Genomic DNA, 22668 nt, shown 5'->3' with positions numbered 1-22668 from the left:
AGAAAAAGAAAAGCTATTGATAAACGGCAGGTATGAAGTTTGTTTCGATAGTTCTGTGGTTACGTTAAGTTATCATAAAATTAATCTCTACAATATTCATACTGGCAAAAATTCTAATTTCGTTTGTGTGTCTGACCTTCGTTATTCTGGTTCAACGAACCCTAGAACTGGAACTGTGTATATTTCAATTCAGAAAAGCAACATAGTACCTACCTATGGTTTAATATTTTTAACAGAAAACAAATAATAAATGCCATTTCTTAATTGCAACTTATTTGTCAAGAATTAAAACTATCACGTAATTTTTTACGGATTTACTGCGCTAGTGATATCATGTATGAATCATTATATTTTAAGAATATAAATTTAAATTAAAACCACAGCTTTAGATAAACTTTATCAGTGATTAGATTGATTAACTGCTAGGCACCTACGCGAAACTCGGTATTAAAGAAACCTTTGCAAAATTTTAATAACATGAAAACAAAGTTGCTTTCTTCATAATTAAGTTATATTTTTGAAAAGTGCGCGATCAAATCGTCGACTGTGATTTTTCTTTTATGTTTTAGTGGCCATTTTTTTCGTGTCGTTACACCCGAGTCCTTTCGTCTTAATTTCTTTTGAGCGATAACTTCACGGGCCCTCGGGCGAATTTCGCAGGGAGGGAAATGGGAGTAAGATGGGGTCGAGAAACCTCCCCCTCAGTTAACCTTCCGCCTTCAAGTGAACCCATCGCAAAAAATAAACCCATCCCTAGAATATCACCACCTGACCCTTGTTGAATTCTCTAAAACATTTTCAGAAAGCTTCATTTAAACTTTTGTGTTGTTTTAAGGAGAAAATATATGTAGTTATTCTTTCATCTATTCAAATTCTGCATATTTTTACAGGGTATTTTTGGTATATTATTCTAGTTAAATCATTTAAAATTCTATACCGTTTCAAAAGGGGATAATTTAATTTAATTATTCCGCGATTTTGGATTTTAATTTTGAAAACTTTAGATATATTATACAAATAATATTTTTGTATAATATAGGTATTATTTACTTAAATTAAATTGCGAAGACAATATGTTTATCCAATCGATGCGTGTAACATTAGTAAGTAAAAAGTAAATCTGGGTTTAGAGTAACCTTAGTAAATAAAAAGTAAATCTGAGTTCAGGGTAACCTTAGTACCTAAGTAAAAAGTAAATCTGAGTTTAGGGTAATCTTAGTAAGTAAAAAGTAAATCTGGGTTTAGGGTAACCTTAGTAAGTAAAAAGTAAATCTGTGTTTTCAGGACCATTTTAACCTGTAAAATAATGAGTACCTAGAATTTCACGCTAGGGGCTCAAAACACAGTATATTGTTTAACACTAATTTTCTCTTTTATTAATAAATCTAAACTATTTGTAAGTAGGTACAGAAAAACTTACAAATATAAACCGTGTAAGCTGTGTAGCATTTTTAAAATTTAACGAGTTATATAATTTGTCTAAAGAAATGACACTATTCATTAAGGAGGGCCGTGAAAATAATTTTCCTCTGGGCCTATGTCATCTTTGGGGATGCTGCGTGGAGTTTTTTTTAAGGAAAGGAAGGCGAGGAAGATCTGGGAAGGAAAAAGGTATGAAGTGTGATTAGGAATCTGAGGGTCAGTGTTTCCAGGAGAGACGGACGTTTGGGATCACCCCTTACTCAAATCAAACTTTAAAAGATCTCTCTCAACAGTCCCTCAAAATCCGGACCGCCACATTGCAGGTGGGCAAACGCATCCGCAGCCAAGTCCTAGACAATCTCACACCATGAACCCGGGCACCCCTGCTAAGTCACTAAACTTAGCGATTGGAGTAACTTATGGCAGAGGTGTTGGTTATACAATAAATGGTTGCCGGGGCAGCAGTGCCCATACCCGCCTTCCAAATTTAAAACAAAGATTCTATAATATGTACATATATTTTTATAGTCTAACTAACTAACTAACCATCACGCCGTTTCCCCGCAGGGGTAGGCAGAGAGGACGGACCGCCAAACAACTCGGTATTGGCACACACTTCTTGCCTCATTCACATTAATACATCGTCTCATACATACTCTTCTATTATTCTGACTCTTGACATGGCCCGACTCGAGTATCTGATTCACTTGATCGTGCCATGTCTTCCTCGGGCATCCCCGACTTCTGCTACCATTCGCATTTGCGTCATATATCCTCCATACACTCCTATCTTTGCTCATTTTCTCTACATGCCCAAACCATCTAACCTTCCCTTTCTTAATCTTACTCATTACGCTTACATCAGCCTTGCACCTACCTTACATAGTCTTTACACCTATATACATATATAACTAAAATTGAACGGTAAAAATGAGATAAATTAATGTTATTATTTATTGTCCATGGGTATTTAAAGACAAACGTTACCATAATAAGAAACATCGCACTTTAGTTCCTACAGTTTCTGTGCACAGATGATATGAACCGGTTAAATAACTTGTCGTTGACTCTACTCACAAGTTCAATAGCAGAGCCCCGTGTTATTACAGGATGGTATAACTAACAATAATATTTCGTCAACGTGTGTTACGGCTCCGGGGTTGAACTATTTACCCTTTTCAAGCCGTGTGCTTAGTTTCACATGGCTGAAATAATAAGTGTAAATAATGTTATAAACGTGGGTCGTGGGTGCTGAGCAGTTGCATCATGGTTAATTATATTGACCGCTTCTTTGCTTTGTTCCTTTATTCAACATACTTCCCCTAGGAATAATAGTTTTTTAAATGGCTCCAGCCATGTCTGATGTACAGATCTGACTAGCCAGGTACTTCTCCCACTTTCCTCTATCACTTCTCCCTCCCCTTCACCTTAACTTCAGCCCTACAACTTACCCTAATTTGCGATGCAATAGTCTCACTGGCTTTAGACAGTTAAGAGCAGTTGTGACTCTTGCACCGTAGTCACAGAAAAATATAATATAACATTGCAAGACGCAAAGTTAAAGTGCTTTATGTAACTATAGATATAGCAGTTTATATATTTGTAGAAAAGATATTTATGTTTTTAATAACACCACAGATAACAAAATAAACTGCTAAAAAGTTTATTAGATTGAATTGACTGAAGTTGTATTACGATGGCGTACTTTAATACGAGTACATTTATTTTTAGGCAGGTGGCCAAGTTAACCAGAAATGATTTAAGAATGAGCACAAAAGCGTCAATATAGAATATTTAATCTCAAGTTCTGATTTCAGGCAACTTGTCCTTGATTTGAAAAAGCCGAATTAAACAACCGACTTGTTTTGAGTGTCAGGAGAATTATGGTCCTTGTTCAATTACGAACATTTTTTACAGCGTGATTATAGTTTTTACTTAGGTACTCGACACGTAGATAAATGTAATTGGTTCGATCGGCTGTTTTCAATTACAAAATAATTGTTTATGTAACACAAAATAATGCTATAAACATGACATGTGTATTGTATTGTACATGTACACATGCGCGCCATCTGCGAACGTATTATTATTTGTGGTTGTGGTCGCAGGTTGCAGGATTGACTTTGACGTAAGTCAGTCTCAATTCTGTACTCAGTATTCTGCGGCAATAAGTACCGCCACAAGTTGGCAATGCGGTGAGCCGACAAATATTTCCCCTACTATTTAATTAAACGCAAAAAACATAAAAACCATTCCATCCTTCACATTGCTAAAGTCACAAAAGCTCCGGGAGCTTTTATGAATCAACTGAAGTTTTCCTCGGACCCTCGTAATTCGACTACGGACTTATTCGACCGGAAACGTTGTAACAAATTACGCCTAAGTATTTTTTGCCTAGACCTGAGCTTTCGGAGCAGAGAGGCAGCAAATGCTTCGCGAGATCAAAAGCTCGGGCATCAAAAAGCTAAACTGGGAATCACTTGTTGTGTAACGGGCGTAAGAATAACGACTAAGTAGTTTTTTCACCGAGTTTTCGGACCCGTCCATTTAACGGCCCTGCTTCTTTCTTCCAAATATCCGGACTTTCGAATAAATGATTCACAAAGAAGTTCACCCTTGAGTATTCAATTAAACTTCGTTTTCTGTGAAGTAGAATCAAGGTTGTTTGTTTTTTTACTTACAGGACCCAGTGAGTATGTAATTTCTTTGTCAGACGAGTAAATGAAAGACGCCATTTCCCCAAACCATTTTAAAAAATCAACCTTTTCTATGTAAATAGGATAAAATAACTCGAATATACACCACTACAGCAATCTAAACTAAAATGTTCAAATGACAATAAGTATAAAACAGTTTTGTAAAAATATAATCAGATGAAGGTCAATCAATATCACAATTAAGGCAATAATCATACTCGTACATCCAACGGTAATCGTCGCATTCATCAAAGCAAATTTACAAACGACTGTACGATTTCCTTCTGTAATTATATTTTTAAAGGTGTTTGAAATATAGAATCCTACATTACGTAATTGCTGGCCATTATCCTTCTTCCGCCTTTCGAGGGTCCTTTTCACTGAAGTTCTTCAGTGGGCCAGGTATACCGGCTCTGTTATGCAATGACGGGCCCGAATTCATGAGATTTAAAGGCCCGGGTAATTTGGGGCCCGGGCCTAGGCAGGTATTAGCCGAATCGAGGCTCAATTTAAATTGATCACTTATTCCGTAAAAAAACAACTGAGTTAATTGTTTCGGGCACCAAAGTTATAAACCGCCTACGCTTAACTTGAGAAAACCTATTTTATTGTGTATATAATTAGTTGCGTTCTGGATAATTTCATTTACGTAATTGAGTTCCAAATGTGAATTAGGCCTAAAAAACAGTAGGTATCTACTTTGACGCCAAATTACTAAACATCTTAAGGAATTAGTCAAATTCAACTAATAAACATTTTGAATGGAATAAATGAATTAACTGTACACGCTTTACTATTAAAAATATGTAATGGCTTGCGTAAATGTATGAAAAATTCCTGTATACCTTCTTAATTAAATTCTGCCTGTACACTGTTCGTACATATTTATGCGCCCCAACGTTATGTAACGGCTGCACTTGACGTGAATAGAGAGTAGTTCTGAGTAGCTTCACTGATATTAATACACGGTGAGTATTAAATATCGACAGACAAAAATATTCTTCCCTCCCCGGGGCGTGAAATAAATTCATAGCTAAAGGGATGCTGGAACGCCATTAATCTCTTTCCTATGACGGCAAGCCAATATGAGGAGGACGTGGGTTAAAATTGCAGTTAATTTGAACCAATATGTCAGTGGGGTTGTTGGAAACTCTGCACGTGGCGCGGTTTAATATAATATATGCAGCGCTGCATACAGTATGCAGCTACAGGCTATAGCATGCAGCACACCACGCTTGCACGCTGTTGGATGTTTGTACACTGAGGGAACAGGCATTGTTTCATGTCTGAGATGTTGGGGAAATGAGTCAGTTAATAAGTGCTCGCGGCCTGAGTGAGTGAACTGTCGAGAACGTTTGAGAACTGACAAGAAAGACGACCAAGACTTGCAAGTGGAATTGAGACGGATTTATATAAGAAAAATAAATATTAGTTATCAACAAACGTACTCGTTATTATTGTGCTTGCAGACAGCAGCCAAGACCGGGAGGCAATCAATTTCCTTCATCAACCAATCTGATAAGAGATACTTCGATAAGAAATTTCCCGCAGGTAACTGAACTCATGACATCACGAGACACGAACCGATAGCTTTAAACTCCTCTTTGAGCCGGTTGGATTCGTTGAACTCTTCCCAATTTATTATCTCGTATCTCGTGATGTTTTGAAAAATGATGGCGTCTGAAAATTTCTATTTAATTTTATTTCGTCGCTGGTAAATAAACTACCCTGAACGGGGTGGATCTAATATACCTATTATTAAAGTGAACAAATAAAATGTTGTTGGAAGCGTTATGCGTTCTCAGTGTTCTCACCGAGGAATAAGATGTCTGAGGCGGAATTGAAGAATTGAAAGCTTGTGTCATTTTCGCTGACAAGTAAGAAATTCCTCGCATTCTGTCCTCTGCGCTCGGACAGAAACACAATAATGTCGGCAACAGAAATTCTCTTCCATTTGTCTCGAATCACTCAGCGGGGATATTCTGGATGCAAATATATGCGCATCATTGGTCGTTTTCGGCCAGACCTGGTACAAGCCGCCTCGACTTATCGCCCCATCTGTCAACGGGTTTCACAAACGAAAACACCAAGTGAGTAAAGAGTAATAGTACCTCTGTACGAGTGTAGCCGGGTCGGTAGGTAGGATATAACTTTGCATCAGAATGTGTTGTGACTGTGAAATAACTCGCTCACCCGTTGAGAACGGCAGCACGCGGCTACTTGGCGACAATTTTACTGCTGAGACTCGACAGAGAAATTGAAAATTTGCTGCAATGTTAAATTACGTCCACTGGAACTTAAAATACCTTTACATTTGTGCTTGATATGAAGGAAAGCAATTTCGCTAAATTTCTTAAAACGAAAGAATGGCGAAATAAGCTGTTTTTTTATCATCGAACAGAGACAAAGGAACAAGTTGTACGATTTTCAAAACAATGTCGGATTTTTAAATTAATTTCCCGAGAAAGTCATCAAGTCGACGCGACGTGGAGCGCGGACGAGATCCGACATAAACTCGTAATGGCGTCTCGTCAATTTGTAAAACCAAAGCACTAATGACGATCATAATATTTTCGGGGATTTCAGCCTCTTAATCTCCGGGAGGTCGCGGTCCATTTAGCCGTTATGAAAGTTGGCGGATGAGGAGAACTCCACGTCTATTTTGGTTTGGGCTATTAAATCCCAAGCCGACCGAGGTGGAGCGTTACCTGTTAATTGCGCGGTTATAAACGCGGCCGAGATAAATCTACACTAGCGAGCTCACCACCACTACCAACCTCTCTTGCTGCTTCTGCGAATGTCACATTTCAGATAAGGGGGAAAACGGAGGAAGTCAACGGGAGATAGCATCAGTGAAATTATTATCAGGAGGACAGGATTGCGAGGAGATACGGACCGACTGAAATGCAATAGAGACCCATTGTCAACGAGGAAGTATTATTTCAATTAATTGACACGCAACGGAAATTCTCGTTAAATTTACCCATCTAAGTTGACACACATATTAACTAGTAATTCTTGAAGAAACAGTGAACAGACGAATATCTTTTGGACAATACTAAAATAAAGTCGGAATCTCAATGAAGAAGTCATGCATAAAAATATGCAATGCGCGGCCCGGCGCAATAGATGGACCCTATGGTCGACTTTACCCTGGCAGGCCTAGAAAATTGATCTTTCCGTGGGGTTTATTTAAATTATTTCTGAAGAATGTATCACTAAAATTAAATTACTAATCCATAGCCTAGAAAAATAAAATATACATATATAAATTTTCAAACCGTTTTACATAAAATATTTTTTATATTAAATTACTGTTTTTATTAATCTTAAATATAAATAAGTTGCATATACATATAGGGATCCGTCTAAATTTCTAAATATATATTGTATATTATGGTTACGAATTCGAAATTAATTAAAATATGAGCTTCGAGTCTTGTGTCGCCTTAAGAACTAGAAAAAAAAACTAAAAAACTGAACTAGAATAAAAACTATTAAATAAAAACAGACCTAAACATAACTTTAAAACCTACTTCTTATAATAGATTAATTGGCCTACAAAATTCGCGGTGTACGATAATTTATTGTACGATTCGTGAAGCCGAAAGCATTTAAAAAAAAAATTGTTTAAGGCTTATTGACTTTCGAATGAATACCATTATTAAACTTAAAAAATTGCAGTGTCTGTCAAAAATTGAAGCAAAAGAAATACAAATAAAATTTTTGAATTATTAAAATAAAATAATTTTGGTAGGTATTTGAATCAGAATTACACAGAGGCTAACGAAATAATTATTTTTAATTAATATTATGTATCTTTTACTATACAAAAATACACTTTGAATTACTTACATTTTAATACGTGGAAAACGTTCGTTATGAAAATAATGAAAGATAAATAAATACTCGTATTATGACGGAATAATATTGATTTTCATGTTGTATTTCGCTATTATTTGTACTAGGCAAGCAGAAAAGCAAACAGCCGCGTCATACTTTAAGATCGTGTATCCGTCAATATGTGCCGATAGCCATCGATCCACTCATCTCTTCTGCACTCCGGCTATTTGAACAAATATTTTTTGCAAACACTTCCCGACAGGACGGACGGATTTCAACGCGAAGGACCATCACATCCCACAATAATAATAGTAGTTCAGGATTTTTTTCAAACATTCTGAGGCAACATGACACTTCGAGGGGATGAAAAAATGGCCCATCAAGATGAAATGCTAAGATTCTCGACTACCTGAGGCTCGACAAAAAATTAAGGACGCGCGGCCGGAGTCTCTATCTCCGGCAAATCTCTTCTTCTGTGAAACGCTGGTATCAGGGGATCAGGAGTTTCAAAGAGTCCTGGCTTTATGGCTGCCCGTAATCTGTGGTAGTAGCGTTTGCCGTCATTATAATAATATATGACTTAACCTTACGCGGAATCATAATGAATTCTTGCCGTACGCATACAAAGTTGAATTTTCTACTATGTACCCGCATTTGTAAGAAACGCTCAGGGCGTGATAAAAATACTACATACTACTTTTCGTTTTGTAAAATGAATGTATGTAACAATTTGGGTGTATTATAGCACAGGTTAAGTACCATTCTTATTAAACTGTTTGATGTTTAAACGATTTTTCTTCCACAGCCCTGGGGCTTAATATTTTTTTGTTTTTTTTACTCATCCGGTGTTTCACAAATGTAGTGTGTTGAAATCATAATAAATTGCTTTATCAGTTGTTTGTATAAGGTTAAAAATAATTGCCGGAATAGCAAAACTGAATCATTTCACATTTGTCAACTACAGCGAACAGTTAAATCTACCTACCAGCATAATTTTGACGTTGCTTCGTTCCTTTACCATAAGTTGAGGTTCGGCCAGTTCGACTCGCGTATGTATACCATGTAAGATTTCGAATTTTTCATTTTATTTCGACTCAAATTTTTCATTACTTTTGAAATTGATTAAAACATTTCCAACTATTGAAATTCTTTCTAGAACATAATCACCATCATCATTAAAAATTCTAATTTCGGTTATGGGCCTGTCTATGATTGTAACTCTTGTTCAATGAACTCGGATTTGTATTGAATTAAAGTGCCTCTTTTTAAAATTGAAACTGATTATGTTAAGAAATCAGACAATCAATAAAGTACCTACCTACTAACAGTGTTATGTTTTTTTACCAGAATATTATTTTAATTCTATATTTGAAATGTGTATTTCTTTCATGTAGAGACAGATTTTGTGATTTTTCAAGGATCTGTGCCTATTTATTAAATAGAATTATGTCCAGTTGTTTCGCAGAAATTACAATGTAACATTGTGATCAAATAGCCATTTAGCACCATTTTTTTAAAGTTGTAATTTGATAGAAAGCTGAAACGCACCTAGAATCGACGTTTAACCTTCCAAATGTCAAAAAATAAAATGGAGCTGCATGGTCATTAGATGACAATGTTACATTTGAATTTCTACGAAACAACTGCGCCTTACTGAAGGTGGTGTCGCGAAGCTGCGACTCCACTATATATTTTAAAGGTGGTGTGATATGCCACACGCCCAAAGGACCAGTCCCAAACTACTCCGAATGATAGGTATGGGACGATATATGCATCCGACAAACCCGATGGACAGTGCAATAATCAAAGGTATAAATCTGGGCTTCTGGAGCACAAGATAAGCCCAGATTGGAATGCAGGAAAGATGGACTCACCCGTTGATGACTATCACACGTCTCCAGGAGTATTAGTTGATTTCACTTCACAAAATATATGTATATTCGCCCTGTCTGATATTAATTATCAATCCGAACTCTGATAAGCAACTGACACACTTGTCAGATTTTACATGTGTCGCAACAATATTTTTAATATGGTGACATTTTGGGATGGGTAAAAGGGTAGGTAGGACATTTGCAGGATTTGGTATTGACATTACACTTGTCCATAGCCTGTGGATGCATACCTAACAATCCCATATATATTGCGCGAACATTCTCCCGGCGTTGAAAGTACCTTCCGAAATTTTAAGTACTTTCAAATAAAGTAAAAGTTAAATGTAAAACGAAAGATGAAATATAAATTTTCTTATCAATACGCTATTAATATTGCAAAGTTAAAACGAAAATTTATAAAATAATGAAATAAAGAAATAATAATTATTGTGTAGGCAAAGGACACAATTTTACGACTGGTCGTTTAAAGTTCCCGGAAGGGGTCCTTACGCGTGCGACACGAACCACTCCGTCTTTACCAGGGAACACCTCCTCAACAACACCCACCGGCCAATAAAGTGGAGGCGCATCCTCTTGATGCACCAATACTATGGTACCTACTAGAATGTTATTCGCGGGACTATTCCATTTTTTTCTCATCTGCAGAGAGTGAAGATACTCTATATGCCACTTCTTCCAATAAGATTGAACGAGGTGGTCCAAAAGCTCTTTCCTTTTCAGTAGACTAATGCATTCATTAGTCAAATCATAAGCAGGTAGATGCTGAATCGGGGTAGACATCAGAAAATGAGCCGGAGTAAGAGCTTCTGGATAATGAGAACTGCTTAGTAAACATAATGGCCGTGAATTAAGTACAGCCTCTATTTGTGTCAGAACTGTGAGAAGCTCTTCATAACATAAAAGTTGAGTACCCACAACCCTATACAGATGCGATTTAATGCATTTAATATTTGACTCCCATAATCCTCCAAAGTGAGGAGCGCGGGGTGGAATCGTCTTCCATTCAATTCTCCGAATGTTAAATTCATTGCGAAGAACTTCTTTAGTTGAATTTGCCTCTAAAAAATTATACAAGTCATCCAGACAATTCTTTGCGCCTATGAAATTTGTCGCATTGTCACTGTACATACACGAAACCGGTCCGCGTCTGGATAGAAAACGCTTAAATGCGTTTAAAAAATTGTCCGTGCTTAGATCTGATACCACTTCCATATGTATAGCCTTCGTTGTTAAACAAATAAATAGACATATATATGCCTTTTGACTTTTTACCCCACGACGCCTAGAAAGGGTTATATTTATTGGTCCGGCAAAATCTACACCCGTATGTGTAAATGCCTTTGCTTCCTGAACTCTAGCTGTAGGTAAATCTGCCATTAGCGGTATAATATTAGAAGGTGCAGTTTTAAAACAGAAATTACAAGCATGTACTCTTTTGCGTATTAGATTTCTCCCCGATAAGATCCAATAACGCTGTCTAATTATTGACATAAGGAGATGTGCACCAGTATGACAATTCACACGATGGTGAAAGTCTATAATTATATCGACAATATGATCCTGTCTTGGCAGAAGTACTGGATGTTTGTTTTCAAAAGGTATATTCGCGTTTGTTAATCTACCACCTATACGTAACAAGCCATTATGATCTAAGAACGGGTTTAGTTTTCGGATTGAAGGTGAGCATAATTTATCCCTCTGTATTAATTGTATATCGGCACTAAAATACCTATTCTGTAAAGCTTTTAATACATTCATTTCAGCAATGTTTAATTCCGTGGAACTTATAACTGTTGAGCGTGATAACTTTCGCATAAATCGTAAAATATATACCACAATTCTCAGCAATTTTGGCCATGAGGAAATTTTTAAAGCGAGATTATATATCGGAGAATTTTCCTCTATTGACGTTATCGTAAATGTATGCGATTTTTTCAATTCCAAAGTATTCTCCTCCTCTCGTGAGGGGGAAAATCTTTCGACAGGCCACTCGGATACTGGGTTCGCAGCCCAGGGCGGACCGTGCCACCAAAGAGAATGATCGACCAGCTGAGCAGGCAGTAGTCCTCGTGATAAACAATCACTAGGATTGGTAACGCCATCTATGTGATAAAAATGTTTCGCGGGTAAATTTCCCTGAATTTCACTAACTCGATTAGCTACAAAAGTTTGCCACCGGTGCGGGGACGAGTGAATCCAAGAAAGTGCTATTTTTGAATCTGAAAAAGCAAATATATCGTTTATCGAAACGCGATTTCTATAAGTATCTATAATAGATCTAACGAGTCTAGATAAAATAAGCGCAGCGCATAATTCCAATTGAGCGAGCGACACTGTTTTCAGAGGGGCCACCTTGGATTTAGAACATATCAAATTCATTGTAGTGTTGCCACCCTTATCCGTTACATGAAGGTATATTACACAACCGTACGCTTTCATACTCGCATCTGCGAAGGCGATAATATTTATCGTGCAGTCCTCCTTTACTCCCAAATATCGAGGTAAATTTAAATTAGAAAGCATCGGTAATTCTTCCTTGAATTTGACATATCTATTAACAATACTTTGGGGTAGTTCTTCGTCCCATCCTACTTTCTCTAACCACAGCTCTTGTAAAAGTAATTTGGCATATAAAATTACCGGAGCAACCAAACCTAATACATCGAATAAACGAGCTATTGTGGAAAGAATTGATCTTTTACATATAGTTTTTTCCTCCGTCGGACATATCATAAATCGAAAACAATCAGATATCGGATCCCATTTTAATCCTAAAATGCTACATTTATCCGAAAAATCCATTGTCGCGCGGTGCGACTCTGGTAATTGGGCCAGTAAATGAGGAGAATTACTCGACCATTTGACTAATTCAAATCCTCCACACTTGAACATCGCCATTAAATCTGTAGCCAAAGTGATGCCTTCACTTATAGTATTTACAGAATATACAAAATCGTCCATATATAAATCATTAATTGCAACTTCCGCCGCTTTCGGATAACGATTTCTTTCATCGCTCGCTAGCTGCCGTATAGTTCGCATTGCTAGAAATGGTGAACAGTTCAAACCAAACGCGAGTGAATTAAATTGATAAACTCCAATTTGTTCATCTTTGTGAAATCTATAGAGAATTTTTTGATATTTTCGATGGCTTTCCGTTACCATTATACGTAGATACATTTGCTTAACATCTGCGGTTAATGCTACAGCGAATAAGCGAAATTTAATTAAAAGTGTAAATAAATTAGATTGCAAATTTGGACCTGTATACAAAATATCATTAAGTGATAACCCTGAACTGGTCTTTGTACTTGCATCTAATACAACACGAGTTTTAGTTGTTGATTTATCTTTACGAATTATTGCGTGATGAGGAATGAAATATCCCTCATCAATATTAGATGAAGACGGAACTTCAACCCTCATATATCCCTTTTCCAGATATTCAGAAACTACTTCATTATAACTGCAATGCAATTCTGGCGACGTATTAAATTTCCGTTTTAAATATTCATATCGACGCTGCGCGACACGGCGCGAATCACCTAAATTATTAGGATCTATCTTAAACGGTAAAGATACAATATACCTTCCCGATTCATCCCGTTGGACTGACTCGAGGTACATTTTTTCACATTCTGCATCTTCAGCACTCATCAACGACTTAATAGGCATGTCTTCCATTGTCCAAAACTTGGATAACGCATTATATACATCTACATTGGTTATGGGGCCGAACGTCCACGAAACCTCCGGCGTACACGTAGGTATTTCACCCATTACAATATACCCGAATACTGTCTGTATAGCCGGTGGTGCATTCGTATTATGTTTAGATAAAACCTTATTCCCCAGCAGAATATATGGAAATAACTGTGCACCTAATAAGATATCAACATCGGATGGAACGTTCCAGGATTCATCCGCTAAGTTTAAACCCACTAAATGCTCACATGACTTTGTGTCAACATGTTGTGTAGGAAGCTTATCAGTTATTTTATCGACAACTAATAGACTAATTTTATAAGTATCTTCTGAAACGCGGGATTTAATTTTTAACGCAACGTGTCCCAATATTGGTGTCTCTACTGAACCAACACTTTTAACTACTGAATTATTTAAAGGAATTATTTTAAGATTTAATTCATTACAAGTGTTTAAACTGATTAAATTTTGTTGCGAGGCGCAATCAATTAAACACCTTACGGTTACTTGATTATTTTTATTGTCATAAGCAAATAACTGCGCGGTTGACAGTAGTACATTCGTAGCTATATTACCCGCAGAAAAATTATTATAATGTTTATTATTACGCGCTATTAATGTAATGGCTTCGTTTTTCGATTGACTTTCAGTATTCACCGTGCTCTCAAAATGCAGAGCGGTGTGATGTCGTTTTTTACAAATTCTACAATCCGATTTAGATGGACATTTCACAGTTTTATGTTTATCGCTTAAGCAGTTTACACATAAATTATTTAATTTCACAAACTGAAAGCGAGCATTTGGTCTTAATTCGTTAAATTGTTCACATTTAAACAATTCAACATGATCAGAATGATTACATTTCCGACACCTGTTACGATTATTATTACTTGACTTCGGTTCGACCACAGCGAATGAATGCGTAACTTTGTTTTTATTATTAACAACTTTATTATCATTTTGCCCAGTTCGTTCTAGGATTTTAACATGCGACCGAATGTATTCTATTAAATCGGTATATGTAGGTATAGCTTTCTCCCGTATAGACATTTCGAAATTTTGCACCAACTGTATATCTAATTTTTTCAGTGCAACATGTAATATTATAAAATCGGTTAGGTCATCAATACCTAATTCCTTGAGTGCAGCTATGGAAGACGCAAACCGTTCAATAAAATTATTTAACTCATTTGGGTTACTAGGTGCCAATAATTTTAAATTCAAAATATTGTTCAGATAAAAGGTACCTAGCACGCGTTTGTCCTGATATTTCTTTTCGAGAGCTTCCCAAATTAAAAAATAATTTTGTTCGTTCGGAAGTATTCCCGCAAAAACTGATAACGCCTTTCCTTGGAGTTTCCCTATCAGATATTGCATCTTCTGCGACGTATTCAAATTTTCATTTGAGTGAATGTTTAATTTAAAAGCTTCATAAAATATCGACCAATTCTCTTGATTACCATCGAACGATGGCATCTCGATCGGTGGGAGCTTAATTAATGGTGAATTATTTAATTTCTGTCGATCACGTGATGAATCTTGCTTTGCTATAATGCTTTCGCGTATAGAAACTACAAAACAGTACTTATTTTCGAATTTACTCCATAAATCGAAATTCATATTGTAATTTGAATCCTTTTTCAACTGAAGTGTATGAAATTCATCACACAACGTATTAAATTGTGCATAATATGTAGCTATATTAACCGTTTGTTTAACAAAATCCTCCGAACTTCTCGTCTCCCTGTCCGCAATACTTTTCCCTTTCTCATATAATTCATTAACACGATTATGCATCAAATTAATCTTCGATTCTAGTAACTTGATTTTAATATCCTGAGTACTATCGCTAGTCGCCATGATTAATTGTATGTAGGAATTTAAACACAACAATAATTACAAATGCAACCTAGTACATACAAATTAACAAGTATAAAGAGGAAATAATATTTATTTATAACTTTAAATATGTTAATTTTAAATACCCCGTTGGTAATCCGGCTCGAAAGAACCAAAAATGGTGTCGCGAAGCTGCGACTCCACTATATATTTTAAAGGTGGTGTGATATGCCACACGCCCAAAGGACCAGTCCCAAACTACTCCGAATGATAGGTATGGGACGATATATGCATCCGACAAACCCGATGGACAGTGCAATAATCAAAGGTATAAATCTGGGCTTCTGGAGCACAAGATAAGCCCAGATTGGAATGCAGGAAAGATGGACTCACCCGTTGATGACTATCACACGTCTCCAGGAGTATTAGTTGATTTCACTTCACAAAATATATGTATATTCGCCCTGTCTGATATTAATTATCAATCCGAACTCTGATAAGCAACTGACACACTTGTCAGATTTTACATGTGTCGCAACAATATTTTTAATATGGTGACATTTTGGGATGGGTAAAAGGGTAGGTAGGACATTTGCAGGATTTGGTATTGACATTACACTTGTCCATAGCCTGTGGATGCATACCTAACAATCCCATATATATTGCGCGAACAGAAGGTGTTTATTCAAAAGGTTAATTACGGATAGACTCTCAAACTAGTCAACAATAAATTAAAATTGTATTTTAAAGAAAATTGATTATTTATGTTTTTGAAAGGCACGGATCTCGAGGCAAATATTATAATGTACCATGATTTTCATAGGTCTGTGCTAGTATAATACAATAAATCAAATAAGTTCGCAACTGAAAATATCCACCTTGGATATTTTCAGTTGCGAACTTACCAATTACAAAAGGTCCATAAAAGAATATTTCTCTGATGGTTTGTGAATAATGTTATGTCTCTATTGTTTATATTTCTATTATGATTTAATTTATATCTACAACCTCTCTCCATTGCTATAAACGTATTGATAATTTTTTTTTTGTAAATTTTTCGTTTTATATAATCTTTTGTTTTGTATAAATTTTTGAATTCAATTTCCTTTCTTACAAATTTAATTATGAACTTATTCCTTATTATGCTATCTCAGTAGATGTAAAGTCACAATGGGGAAATCCATAATTGGTTTTATTTTGGCTATATAATACTTATGTACAAACTGAAATAAAAACTGTAAACTGTCGATTTCCCGAAAATTAATAAATAAAAAAATGGGAATACAAAGGGAAATTAATTTTTGTATAAAATCGGTATCAGATCACCTATGTAAATATGTTTACTGTATTATGTTTGTACATAATTAGATAAGGCCTAGCAAGTGATATTTTTACAGCGCCCTTAAGGTGATTTTTCTCAAAAACGCTGCTATGAAAATTATCCAATCATTATTTTTACTTCACTGCTTGTGTTTTAAACGGTTCCATGATAACTCAACACTGTGACAATTCAACACACTTTTAAAAAGTGATATAAAGTCATTAGAAACGATGAAAATTTTTTTAAAACTAACCTAACCTAACCTACTTAACCCAGTTAATAAAGTTTTTGTTTCATCACTTTACATGACTTTATATAACTTTTTAAAGATGTGATGAATTATCATTTTGATGAGTTATCCGGTCACCGTTTTAAACAACCTTTTTTGCTTCTAAACAAAAACATATTTTTTTATTTATTCATTTAATACATAATATATTAAACATTTTAATTTATAATATTGTTACAATAATACATAGTAAAAATGGTACACGAACAAAATACTTAAATATACAGGGTGTATCGGCACGTACCCGATAAACTTTAACCAGCTATTCCTTAGCATATTTGGAGTAAAAAATCTTATGTGCACTTTGCTGTCCGGTAACGTTTTTTTTTAATAAAAAATTTACTATTCATATTTTCACCACATGTCACCACTGTTTTATCCTTTGTCAAAGTTTGAAAACCCATCTGGCAAATATTTTATTCGAATTCCGTTGAATAATGCACGTGTGTACCTATATTGGCGCACTTTTACAATCACAACGAAATGGCACGGCACCATTCGTCTCATTTTTAACTATTATTATTTAGTGTGTGCGAAAGAGCGAAGACGCTTTTTGACATACTTGCTTATAACAGCTGTTGAACACGAAACGCAATGCCAATGACAGTGATGTAGTGTGGAAATTTTTTTTTTTTTGTTTTTAATTGAAAAAAAATGCTACCGGACAGCAAAGTGCCGATAACATTTTTTACTCCAAATGTGCTAAGAAATAGCTGGTTAAAGTTTGTCGGGTTAGTGCCGATACACTCTGTATATATTTTAGTATTTCTACACCATTGCACTAGCTCAAACTGCTTGTTGTAGAATAAAAAGATTATTTTGTTGATATTAGAACCAGTGTGTCCGTGTTTTGTATTCAAAATTCGGCCCCAAAAAGCATTTTAGTATCAGGAAAACAGAAGAGATGACGGATCTCAAAGACTGGGACAATGCAGGAGAAGATGGGTAGATGCGTGAGGCAGATAAGCTTGCATAGAGAACACAGCGTCTTTCGTTACGTGAATAGATGAATGTTTAGTGAAAGATGAAACCTGTGAGGAATCATGGGAGAGTCCGACGTGAATATGTTTTCATTTTCACAGTTATTATGTAGCTTTATTACCGGCACAGAAAGGCTTCTACAATGCATTCCTATGTAGTAGCCGTCTTCAACCAAAACCTCCTAGATCACAAGGCCGGGACACTCATTCAAAGCAGCCTCCTAACTTGTATGAGATTCTTTCAATTTAATTTTTTTATTCAATTTATTCTTATTTATTAAAACATTTTTAAATGTTTTGGGTAATTTAAAAACAAAAAAAAAACATTTTTGGAGGTTCCCATACAAGTTAGGATTCACTGTACCGGCATTGTGATCTAGGAGGTTTTGATTCAACCAAGTTTTTACCTGTCTTACTGAAATTGAACAGTTGAAAAACATGAAACGCAGGCGCCGTATCTTGTGGAAATGACGTTGCAAGTTGGAATAGCTGCGTTGGCCTTGAAATTCCATATAGAAAAATGTATGCAAATTTCATTCCACCAGAGCTGGCTATTCAAGAGATATTACTGAGGTATACACACATTAATTATTGCTTTTAAAATTTAATGGACTATATACTATATATGGACTATTATACTACTCAGTAGTTTGGTCTCCCTCTTACAAAATTCACATTAATAACATTGAGCGAATACAAAAAAAATTTCTGCGTTTTATAAATTTTAAATTAAATATCCCACTAGAAGACTTACAATATCATTTCTTATTAAACACTCTAAAAATACACACATTGGAAGACAGGCGTAAAATAAACGACTTAACTTTTTTATTCAAGATTCTAAACTCTAAATTCGACTGTTGCGAACTTCTGCAACTCATAAACTTACGAATACCTACAATAACAACACGACAAAATACACTATTCCACTGCAACACACATAAGCGCAATTACATTGCGAACTCCCCAATACAACGGTTTCACACTATGGGAAACCAATACTTAGGTGATGTCGATATATTTAATATTAACTTTGCGAATTTTGTGGATTATGTAAAAGACCTATTTCAATACTATTCCTAAATGGAAGTTATATTTTTGTAAACCAGTCAAATCGCTGTATTTTTTAATTTATGTTCTTGTTATTTTTAATTTTGTTTCTCGCATATACTTATGTAATTTTATTTTTATTATTTCTTTCTTTTCTTTCTTATGTTTCAAAACTGTCATTAAATTTGTACCACCCACATGTAAAAGCCCTCTGGGCGTTAAATAAATAAATAAATATAGCTACAAGTTTTAGGAGGTATTTTAATTTTACCGTCCCTTTAAAATATATATTGAATTTATTTATTTATAAAGTTCGAGTATTCTATTAACCTACAAGGAGAAAAATGACTATTGTCAATCTATTAAGAATCTCTTCAAATTATTGGTAATTCCGGTTAAAAACAGGATTGCAGGCGATACAATCGAATTAGTAGATTTCCTGATAAACTTATAGTAAAGTACGAATATATTATGATGACGTCGGAATACGATATACATATAAAAATCAATTCAATTTGAAATTCCGAATATTTTTGCATATGGTCATGATCAAGGCACATCGCCAGGCGTTTTTTTCCATACGAAAAGTAGCTTTATATCGGATAAGCCGAGTTTTCTACCCATTTCGAGAATTTATTTGTTTATTTATTTAATATACGTTATCCAATGGATAAGCTTTAAAGAGGATGGTGAAAAACCCCCTAAAGCTTGTATATATATAGTCCATCAAATTTTTAAAGCAGTAATCAAGTAAAACAGAAAAATATTTATTATTATTCGTTTATTTTCTACGTAGGAATCAAAGAAACGTTAAAGGATTTAAATTTCCCTTAATTTACGCAGCACAAATACACACATGAGACGAGAAAAAGAAATTAACTAAGACTCCCCTTCAGAATAAAAACCCATAATCAAAAGTCGTACATGTACGGAGCAATGAAGATATTTTTGCGAATTACCAGAAGAAATAAAATTAGAAGAAAACATAAAGAAATTTAAACTTACATTACGAAAATATGTGATTGTTTTACTCCAGAAAATGTTATTTTTTTAAATACATATATATATATATTTGGACGTAGATAACTAAGTACGTATTTAAAATATTACAAATAAAATTGTAGTAATAGAATTATTCATCTTATTTACAGGAAAAGAAATGATAAAATGCTGAGGGTAAAAATACCCACACACGGTCTGAAATATCAAAGAGAAATAATGCTGTTATTATCACTCCAAGCCAACGTTTTTTTTCCAATTATTATTTGAGTGAAAAACTTCCGAGTGCCTAAGCGTGTAAGCTCGTGATAGAAAGATCGTTATTCCTCTTTAAGATGACATCTTTGAGAACAGACTCCTTATAGGTTAAAGGCACTGCGCAATCTCTTCAAAATCTATATGAGATTGGTCGATGGAGCGAACGCTTCGGGCTTCGTTATTTTTACAATCCAACGATTTCATCCTAGGATTTGTCCTATGACAAGGATGCTGCACACATAATAAGATGATCGATATATCAAACCATATTCAAGGATTATGTTTCTACTTACATGGGTGAGGCTTTAAGTTATACGGGATATCTTTAATATGGAATCTAATAATAAACCCTTTTCCTTCTTTGTCCGGCTCGAAGGACCATTTTTTTTAATAATCTGCAGGTAAACATTGTTTTATAATTTCTGCTTTGATGGGTGAAAATTTGAACATGGAACCATAATTTTCTTGTTTCAAATAGTTCCATTGTGAATTAACTGTTTAAAAATCAGATATAATATAAACTGCATTTATTTATAAAATAATACATCTGACTCAATAATCTCCACAAATAGATATAGACTACAAAATTTAAAAAAAAAAGACTAAATAAAAAATTCAAAAATTTTGGAAATGTTATTATTTTTTCTCGCAAGTGATTCTATGAATCCGCAGGTTTTTGCGGTTATTTCTACGACACATCCTTGTGGGCAGCTGTCAGCGAATCTAGGATAAGGAAGTTGAGTTTTAAACAGATGAACGATATATTATCTCACGAGGATGCGAGCCATATGTTTTTGCTACTCCATGACAAAATCTCACGATTAAGACAGACATTATTTATCTCAGAGACCGACGCAAAAATGTAAAATTGCGAAATTCGAAATATCATTAGAAAAAATTTAAATCTAAAAAGAACAACTTATGAAATTAAAGTTCAGATAGACATTATTAGAATAAATAATTTAAAACTATGAATAAAGTATTTATATACCTAATTTGGCAATCTTTATTAAAAATATACTTGGGTAAGAGCTACTTTTGATGGGTTCAAAAAAGTGGCACAACTTGTGAAATAAGTCAAATAGATATCATTAGAACAAATTTAAAACGGTTTCACTCGATCCATCTGTCAAAGTATGAAAAAAATATATGTAAAAATGACATTTCTCAGTAGAAAAGTTTTAAACTTTGAAATAATGTTCGGTAAATATTTAAAAAATTAAAAAAATTTTATTTTGATTTATTTTGTGGACAATTTTTGTACAAGATTCAGACATCCTACATAGTTAAATCAACCGAAAGTGTACACAGAAATGCCTATCACAGATTTACCACTTTGATTGACCAAAGACTACAGAAGGAATTTGTAATAATAAAATATATATACAAGGTGTGTGTAAGGTATTTAAAAAAAAAATTTCACGTATAAACTGATATATCGCGCATGATAAAAAAAACAACTATGAAAAAATCAAATAAAACCTATGTGAAAAATAAATAATATTGAAATGCCCGCATTATAACCAACTGTAGGCACAATATTGGAATATTGTGACAGGATACGATAAAAGATAGCCGTCGGCAATTAAACGTCAACAAATTTTTCGCATGCCGACAGACATTATAACTGACTGTACTTTTTGCTGAAATCATTTGAAACTAATTTGCCATGGAGATATCTCTTATTGCCATACTTATAAAAACATTTAAAACAATGGAACGAAATTGAGGACGTAAAACAATATTAATTTGTTTTCGGAACAAAGCCGAAAACAAACAAACAAAAAAATCTGTCGGAGACAGATTTTTTTTCTTCTGAAATCGTTTAAAACTCGTGTGCTCTAAGTACTTACACACGAAAAAAAAAAACATTAAAATGAGAGAAAATACTGATGATAAAAAGGTTTAGTAAAATATGATGACACCGCAAATATCTGCCGTTGACTGAAAATGCCTATTTTTTTAATAAATCTGAGTTCTTTTAACAAAATTATTTTATCGCCAACATTATTTGCTACAAGTTATAAATTTGAAATCAGTGGAAATAAATCCTTTTATATCTGTTCAAACGTTGGTAAAGAATTACATTGGCATGTAGTTGACAATATTTTTAGTATTTACCAGGTAAATTTATGATAATTATTTTGGAAAGCATCTATAATACAGCAGACCAATATTTACCTCGGACGAGCGACGGAAGTAAGTATTAACCCAATGAAAACGATTCATAATAATTTTATTGTACAATTTATTATAATATTGGCTGAACGAATTTGAGTTTTAATTCATCACGTGACTTAATTTGGGTAAACTTTCTCATCAATTTTAAAATAATAATACTAAATGCGTTATTATCTTCCTTTTTGTAACA

At 34.5% G+C, this 22668-nt stretch overlaps 1 protein-coding gene across 2 annotated transcripts in view; it reads right to left on the bottom strand.

Moving 5' to 3' along the window:
* The window catches only part of LOC149415283 (uncharacterized), a 505487-nt gene that overhangs the window by 480939 nt on the left and 1880 nt on the right, over positions 1-22668 (bottom strand). The gene's annotated exons all lie outside the window — the stretch shown is intronic.

Source organism: Hesperophylax consimilis, chromosome 18, assembly GCF_061612785.1.
Source record: "Hesperophylax consimilis isolate HC1 chromosome 18, BYU_Hcon_1.0, whole genome shotgun sequence".
Taxonomy (NCBI): domain Eukaryota; kingdom Metazoa; phylum Arthropoda; class Insecta; order Trichoptera; family Limnephilidae; genus Hesperophylax; species Hesperophylax consimilis.
Note: the sequence above shows the minus strand (reverse complement) of the source record. Positions and strands in the feature narration are given on the sequence as shown.